We start from the raw sequence: 8547 nt of genomic DNA, 5'->3' as shown, positions 1-8547 counted from the left end.
CTGATAATGAGTGATGTTGAGCATCTTTTCATGTGTTTGTTAGCCATCTGTATATCTTCTTTGGAGAAATGTCTGTTTAGTTCTTTGGCCCATTTTTTGATTGGGTTGTTTATTTTTCTAGTATTGAGCTGCAGGAGCTGCTTCTATATTTTTGAGATTAATTCTTTGTCAGTTGCTTCATTTGTTATTATTTTCTCCCATTCTGAAGGCTGTCTTTTCACCTTCCTTATAGTTTCCTTCATTGTGAAACAGCTTTTAAGTTTAATTAGGTCCCATTTGTTTATTTTTGATCCCATTACTCTGGGAGGTGGATCATAGAGGATCTTGCTGTGATTTATGTCAGAGAGTGTTTTGCCTATGTTTCCCTCTAGGAGTTTTATAGTTTCTGGTCTTACATTTAGATCTTTAATCCATTTTGAGTTTATTTTTGTGTATGGTGTTAGAAAGTGTTCTAGTTTCATTCTTTTACAGGTGGTTGATCAGTTTTCCCAGCACCACTTGTTAAAGAGATTATCTTTTCTCCACTGTATATTTTTGCCTCCTTTGTCAAAGATAAGGTGTCCATGCTGCTGCTGCTAAGTCGCTTCAGTTGTGTCCGACTCTGTGCGACTCCATAGGTGGCAGCCCACCAGGCTCCGCCGTCCCTGGGATTCTCCAGGCAAGAGCACTGGAGTGGGTTGCCAGCTGTCCAAAAGTGTGTGGATTTATCTCTGGGCTTTCTATTTTGTTCCATTGATCTATATTTCTGTCTTTGTGCCTGTATGATGCTGTCTTGATGACTGTGGCTTTGTAGTGTAGTCTGAAGTCAGGCAGGTTGATTCCTCCAGCTGCATTCTTCTTTCTCAAGATTGCTTTAGCTATTTGAGGTGTTTTGTATTTCCATACAAATCTTGAAATTATTTGTTCTAGTTCTGTGAAAAATATGGCTGGTAGCTTGATAGGGCGGAGAAGGCAATGGCACCCCACTCCAGTACTCTTGCCTGGAAAATCCCATGGATGGAGAAGCCTGGAAGGCTGCAGTCCATGGGGTTGCTGAGGGTCGGACATGACTGAGTGACTTCACTTTCACTTTTCACTTGGTGAAGGAAATGGCAACCCACTCCCATGTTCTTGCCTGGAGAATCCCAGGGGCAGGGAGCCTGGTGGGCTGCTGTCTATGGGGTTACACAGAGTTGGACACGACTGAAGTGACTTAGCAGCAGCAGCAGTAGCAGCTTGATATGGGTTGCATTGAACTTGTAGATTGCTTTGGGTAGTATACCCATTTTCACTATATTGAATCTTCTGATCCATGAACATGGTCTATTTCTCATCCATGGTATATTTCTCCATCTGTTTGTGTCATTGTTAATTTCTTTCATTAGTATTTTATAGTTTTCTATATATAGGTCTTTTGTTTCTTTAGATAGATTTATTCTTAAGTATTTTATTCTTTTCGTTCCAATGGTGAATGAGATTGCTTCCTTAATTTCTCTTTCTGTTTTCTCATTGTTAGCGTATAGGAATGCAAGGGATATCCTGCAACTTTACTGTATTCATTGATTAGCTCTAGTAATTTTCTGGTGGTGTCTTTAGGGTTTTCTGTGTAGAGAATCATGTCATCTGCAAACAGTTTTACTTCTTCTTTTCTAATCTGGATTCCTTTTATTTCTTTTTCTTCTCTGATTACTGTGGTTAAAACTTCCAAAACTATGTTGAATAGTAGTGGTGAGAGTGGGCACCCTTGTCTTGCTCCTGACTTTAGGGGAAATTCTTTCAGTATTTTGCCATTGAGGACAATGTTTGCTGTGGGTTTATCATATATGACTTTTATTATGTTGAGGTATGTTTCTTCTGAGCCTGCTTTCTGGAGAGTTTTTTTTTTTTTTTATCATAAATGGGTGTTGAATTTTGTCAAAGGCTTTCTCTGCATCTATTGAGATAACCATATGGTTTTTATCTTTCAATTTGTTAATGTGGTGTGTCACATTGATTGATTTGTGAATACTGAAGAATCCTTGCATCCCTGGGATAAAGCCCAGTTGGTCATGATGTATGATCTTTTTAATATGTTGTTGGATTCTGTTTGCTAGAATTTTGTTGAGGATTTTTGCATCTATGTTCAACAGTGATGTTGGCCTGTAGCTTTCTTTATTTGTGGCATCTTTGTCTAGTTTTGGTATTAGGGTGATAGTGGCCTCATAAAATGAGTTTGGGTATTTACCTTCCTCTGCAATTTTCTGGAAGAGTTTGAGTAGGATAGGTGTTAGCTCTTCTCTAAATTTTTGGTAGAATTCACTTGTGAAGCCATCTGGTCCTGGGCTTTTGTTTGTTGGAAGATTTTTGATCACAGTTTTGATTTCCATGCTTGTGATGGGTTTGTTATGATTTTCTATTTCTTCCTGGTTCAGTTTTGGAAGGTTATACTTTTCTAAGAATTTGTCCATTTCTTCCAAGTTGTCCATTTTATTGGCATATAGTTGCTGATAGTAGTCTCTTATGATCCTTTGTATGAAGTAAGATTAGATGTGAACTCCAGGAAAAAAAAAAAAAACTATTAAAAATACAAACATATGGAGGCTAAACAACATGCTTTTGAATAACCAAGAAATCTCTTGTATGTAGTAAGATTAGATGTCAACACAGGAAAAAAAACTATTAAAAATACAAACATATGGAGGCTAAACATCACGCTTCTGAATAACCAACAAATCACAGAAGAAATAAAAAAAGAAATCAAAATATGCATAGAAACTAATGAAAATGAAAACATAAAAACCCAAAACCTATGGGATTCAGTAAAAGCAGTGCTAAGGGGAAGGTTCATAGCGATACAAGCTTACCTCAAAGAACAAGAGAAAAATCAAATAAATAAACTAACTTTACACCTAAAGCAACTAGAAAAAGAAGAAATGAAGAACCCCAGGGTTAGTAGAAGGAAACAAATCATAAAAATTAGGGCAGAAATAAATGAAAAAGAAACAAAGGAGACTATAGCAAAAATCAACAAAACTAAAAGCTGGTTCTTTGAGAAGATAAATAAAAGATGAACCATTAGCCAGACTCATCAAGAAAAATAAAGAGAAGAATCAAATCAACAAAATTAGAAATGAAAATGGAGAAATCACAACAGACAACACAGAAATACAAAGGATCATAAGAGACTCCAATATTCTTGTCTGGGAAATCCCATGGACAGAGGAACCTGATGGACTTCAGTCCTTGGCATCGCAAAGAGTCAGAGAAGACCGAGCGGCTGAGCATGCACACATACCTTTTAACAAGCACCTACTGCATGTCAGACACTTTTCTGTACATGATCTCACTTAATCTCCCTGAATTTGGCATTATTATGTCTACTTTAATTAGGCAACAGCAGCTCAGAAGAGTTAAGTGACTTGCCCAGAGTGGCACAGCTGGTGCAGAACTGAGGTTTGAATCTGGTTCTGACTGATTTTGAAGCTGATACTCATTATATTACACAGGTGTTCCTCAGTGTCGACTCCTTAGAATCTTTGCTCCAGGAAACGCTCTAGGAGAAAAAAGAATTTCTTGATTGCATTAATCAGGGTAGGATAGGAAAACTGCTGTGAAAAACAAACACCTCCCAAATCTCAGTGGTTTAATGCAATAAATGATTATTTTGTATCCCTGTCACAGTGCAATGCTGCTTGGAAGGAGTGGTGGGTGAGGGGGCTGGGCTGGAGGTGTCTGATCTACATAGACTTCCAGTGACCAAGGCTCATCTCATAGTGTGACTTGGTCACTTTTATGTCCCTGGAGTCCTTTACTGAATTCTCTGCATTCTGCCAAGAGGTGAGGGAAAATTGAGAAGTTGGAGGAGGCATAACCATTCTTATTTTTTTAGTTACATAATCAAAATAGTAAAATATGTTTATCAATTTTCACAGTCAATAGCCAGACAACAAATAAAAGGTAATTACAATTGCAAGCCATAATAGAAACTTAACAATAACAAATAATTACATACAGTTTGGGGGGTTAAGTGGATGTGGTAAGTGGAAGTGCATACATGCAACATGTTCTCATCCATCCAGCCAATCTATGCTTTTAGGTTGGTGCATTTAATCCATTTACAGTTAAGGTAATTATTGATATGTATGATCCTATTGGGCTTCCCTGGTGGCTCAGAAGGTAAAGAATCCACCTGCACTGCAGGAGACTGGGGTTTGATCCATGGGTCAGGAATATCTCCTGGAGAAGGGAATGGCTGGCTACTCACTCCAGTATTTTTGCCTGGGAAATCCATGGACAGAGGAGTCTGGCAGGCTATAGTCCATGGGGTCACAAAGAGTCAGACATGACTGAGCAACTGAGCACACACATACATGATCCTATTACCATTTTCTTAATTGTTTTGCATTTATTTTCTGTAGGTCTTTTCCTTTTCTTGTTTCCAGCCTAGAGAAGTTCCTTTAGTATTTGCTATAAAGCTGGTTTCATGGTGCTGAATTCTCTTGCTTGCCTGGAAAGCTTTCGATTTCTCCATCAACTCTGAATGAGAGTCTTGCTGGGTGGAGTATTCTTGGTTATCGGTTCTTCCCTTTCATCACTTTAAATATATCATGGCATTCCATTCTGGTGTGTAGAGTTTCTCTTGAGAAATCAGCTGATAACCTGGTGGAAGTTCCCTTGTATGTTATTTGTTGTTTTTCCCTTGTTGCTTTTAATATTTTATCTTTGTCTTTAATTTTCATCATTTTGATTACTATGTGTCTCGGGACACACCCATTCTTTATTGCTTCAGCCTGGAGAGGACACACATTACTTCTACTTACATTCCAAACATAAGAACTAACCACCTCATTACAAGGGAGCCTGGGAGATCTAATTTGGCGATGGGCTCTTAAGAAGAGAAAATGTGTTTGTTGAGCATCTAAACAGTCTCTGCCACAGGGATCTGATATACTACAGGGCAATCTCCCAAAGTATCAGCTCTGCTTGTGACCTTGGATGAAGTTAACTTAACCTCTCTGTTCCTCTACCTTACCTCTAGAATGAAGAGAACAGTAGCGTCTATCTTACATGATAAGGGTTACATGAGGATTAATATATGTGAAGCAAGGACTTCCCTGGTGGTATAGCAGTTAAGACTCTGTGCTCCCAGTGCAGGGGGCCTGGGTTTGATCCCTGGTCAAGGAACTAGATTCTGCATGTTTCAGCTAAGATCAAGTGCAGCCAAATAAATAAATAATAAATATAAAAAAGTAACAAGCTTTAAAAACTACAAGTGAAGCACTTAGCTCAGACCTAGCACACAGTAAGGGCTTGATAAATGGCATCTAGCTGCAAACTCCATTCTTTCCATCTTTTAGAAACCATAAATGCACATTAGCATATTAGAGGTTCTAAGAAGTCTCGAAGTAGAAACATTTTTTTTTAATTTTTAAGTTTGATTAACTCAGCCTTTCACAGGCAGATTTCTCCTCACAGCCACCTTTCAGCATCTGGTGGAACTGACATTATAAAAGAAGTACTTTGGGAAGCTCCATTCTCCTTCTAGGGAGTGACTCCAATGAACTGTGTCAGTGCTTTCAGAATGTTTCCATATCATGTTATTGATGCTTTCTTTCCTATTCATTATCTCCTATTTGGAGAGGGGTTGAAGGGAGGTTCTTTTTTTTTAAATGCCATCCTGCTGTCAACTGGGCTGCTGGAGACAGGAGAAGAGGCACTGTGTCTTGTGGGGCCTGGGGCTTTCTAAGAAGAGGAGTAGAAACTGGGCTGGTGACTAGTGACTGTGGGACAAACAAGATGACTGATGTCCAGATGGACCAAGTCAGCCCCCCACTCTAACCTTCCAGGTTCAAATTTGGAGGATCCAATCTCAAGAAAGCCACAGATCACTTCAGTGGTTCTATTCCCCTCTTAAATCTGTGAGTGAAGATGGGAAGATGTACTCTATCTAATAAAGGCCAGCCATGAACAAGGCATGATATTAAACTAGGACTTTGTGGGGAGAGGATACCTGGTGCTTGTAACACTTACACGTGGGCTGCATGAAGCACACTGTCTACCCTTGCCAGCCATAGTGCCCTCGTGGGAAGGCCCTCAGTACAGTCTTGTGAAGTTCATAAATAGCGCCTCTCCTAACCAATTCTCAGGAGGGAACCACTGTATCTTAAATAGTTTGTCCCCTGCTCCCCAGGCTTCCCAGGTGGCTCAAACAATAAAGAATCCACTTGCCAATGAAGGATACCTGGGTTTGATCCTTGGGTTAGGAAGATCCCCTGGAGGAGGGCATGGCAACCCACTCCAGTATTCTTGCCTGGGAAATCCCATGGACAGAGGAGCCTGGTGAGCTCCAGTCCATGGGATCTCACAGAGTTGGACATGGCTGAGCAACTAATACACAGAACACACACACCTTTTCTCAAGACTCCAGACCCTCATCCTTGCTTATCCCATCTCTCTGACTTCCTCTCTTGCTTGCTAGCCCAGGGAAGGAGCTCCTGTCATCATACCTGAGAGCAGGGATGGCTTAGAGCATCTTCAGTTCACTGATACTGCTGTAAGATGCCACCTGTTCACCATGCCACCCCCGATGAAACTATAATCCAAATAAAGCACCTTTAAGCAGATGCAGCCTTCAGGCAAACTCCCCTGCTCACGTAACACACATTTCAGATCACTGTCCCTAAACCCCTACTGCATAAAAGTGGTTAAAACTTTGTTCCTTGCCCCCTTCCCTCCTCACTACCCCTTGGGATTTTCTTGACTGGTAATTATCTGCCAGAAGACATGCCTAGGTCAATGACTGTGCACACTTCTCCATCTGATGGCTCTCAGCCTGCGCATCTGCTCCTCCCTTATGAGAGTGCTTCCTTTAGCTTCTCAATACATAGCGCCAGATGGGAGGGAGAGAAAAGGAGGCAGGAGGCATTTTTACTGGAGGAGGCCAAGATAATCCCCCCAGGGCAGAAACCATATCTCACAGCCCTTCTGAAACCCTTCTTTTACCCCCTGCACCAGGCACAATGTGGGCAGGAAGCTGACAGTAGGAAGAATTCACCTCATCCTTGCTGAACAACGGACACTCCTGTCATTTTCATCGTCAGCACTAAACAGCCAGAAACCCTGCGGTGGCCGCTCTGGCTCCTCACTTCGCACATTGCACTGAGTTAGTGGCCTCACCAGGCTAGCTGGTTCAGCCTGTGAACTCCTCAGCGCTTGAGCCTGGAAGGGGCCTGGAGAAAGAGGGTTTTTCCCTGGTTTTGCTCTGTACAGAAATGGATGAGTGATCCAAGTTACCCAGATGCAAGCCCCCAGGATAAATCACAGGACACATTAAAATACATCCCAACCCCTCCAACCACGCACACACGTACACGCACACACATGATTTAGTGAGCAGCTACTGTGTGCAAGTTAATGAGAACATTCAAAGTACCTGAGAATGATCATGACGGGGTGATTTACCAGTGTCAGACTTTATTTTTTGGGGGGCTCCAAAATCACTGCAGATGGTGATTGCAGCCATGCAATTAAAAGACGCTTACTCCTTGGAAGAAAAGTTATGACCAACCTAGATAGCATATTGAAAAGCAGAGACATTACTTTGCCAACAAAGGTCCGTCTAGTCAAGCCTATGGTTTTTCCAGTGGTCATGTATGGATGTGAGAGTTGGACTGTGAAGAAGGCTGAGCACCGAAGAATTGATGCTTTTGAATTGCGGTGTTGGAGAAGACTCTTGAGAGTCCCTTGGACTGCAAGGAGATCCAGCCAGTCCATTCTGAAGAAGATCAGCCCTGGGATTTCTTTGGAAGGAATGATGCTAAAGCTGAAGCTCCAGTACTTTGGCCACCTCATGCAAAGAGTTGGCTCATTGGAAAAGACTCTGATGCTGGGAGGGATTGGAGGCAGGAGGAGAAGGGGACGACCGAGGATGAGATGGCTGGATGGCATCGCTGACTCGATGGACGTGGGTCTGAGTGGACTTCGGGAGTTGGTGATGGACAGGGAGGTCTGGCGTGCTGCAATTCACGGGGTTGCAAAGAGTCAGACATGACTGAGCAACTGAACGGAACTGATATCAACTAAGAATAAGAGGTAGCCTATTGAAAAATGGAATTTTCTTCAAAAAATGCCAGAATGTCCTTCTGTATGCTCTGCTTAGTCACTCAGTCGTGTCTGGCTCTTTGCAACCCCATGGACTGTAGCCTGCCAGGCTCCTCTGTCCATGGGGATTCTCCAAGCAAGATTACTGTAGTGGGTTGCTGGGCCCTTCTCCAGGAGCTATTCCTGACCCAAGGATCGAACCTTTGTCTCTTAAGTCTCCTGAATTGGCAGGCAGGTTCTTTACCACTAGTGCCACCTGGGAAGCCCCTAAAAGCAATATGACATATTGTAATGAACAAGTCCTGGGTTCTTGTGTGGGTTTTCCTGCTTATTAGCTGGGTAATCTTAGGCAAGTTAAATTGTCAGAGTCAGTTTCATTATCTGCAAAATGGTGATGGTAATCATCTCTTCCTGTGGGATAAAAGTGAGATAATCTATGTGTCATTGCAGGAAAAGGAGGATGCACAACATGAGGACTCATGGTGTGCT

This window comes from Budorcas taxicolor, chromosome X, assembly GCF_023091745.1.
Source record: "Budorcas taxicolor isolate Tak-1 chromosome X, Takin1.1, whole genome shotgun sequence".
Classification (NCBI taxonomy): domain Eukaryota; kingdom Metazoa; phylum Chordata; class Mammalia; order Artiodactyla; family Bovidae; genus Budorcas; species Budorcas taxicolor.
Note: the sequence above shows the minus strand (reverse complement) of the source record.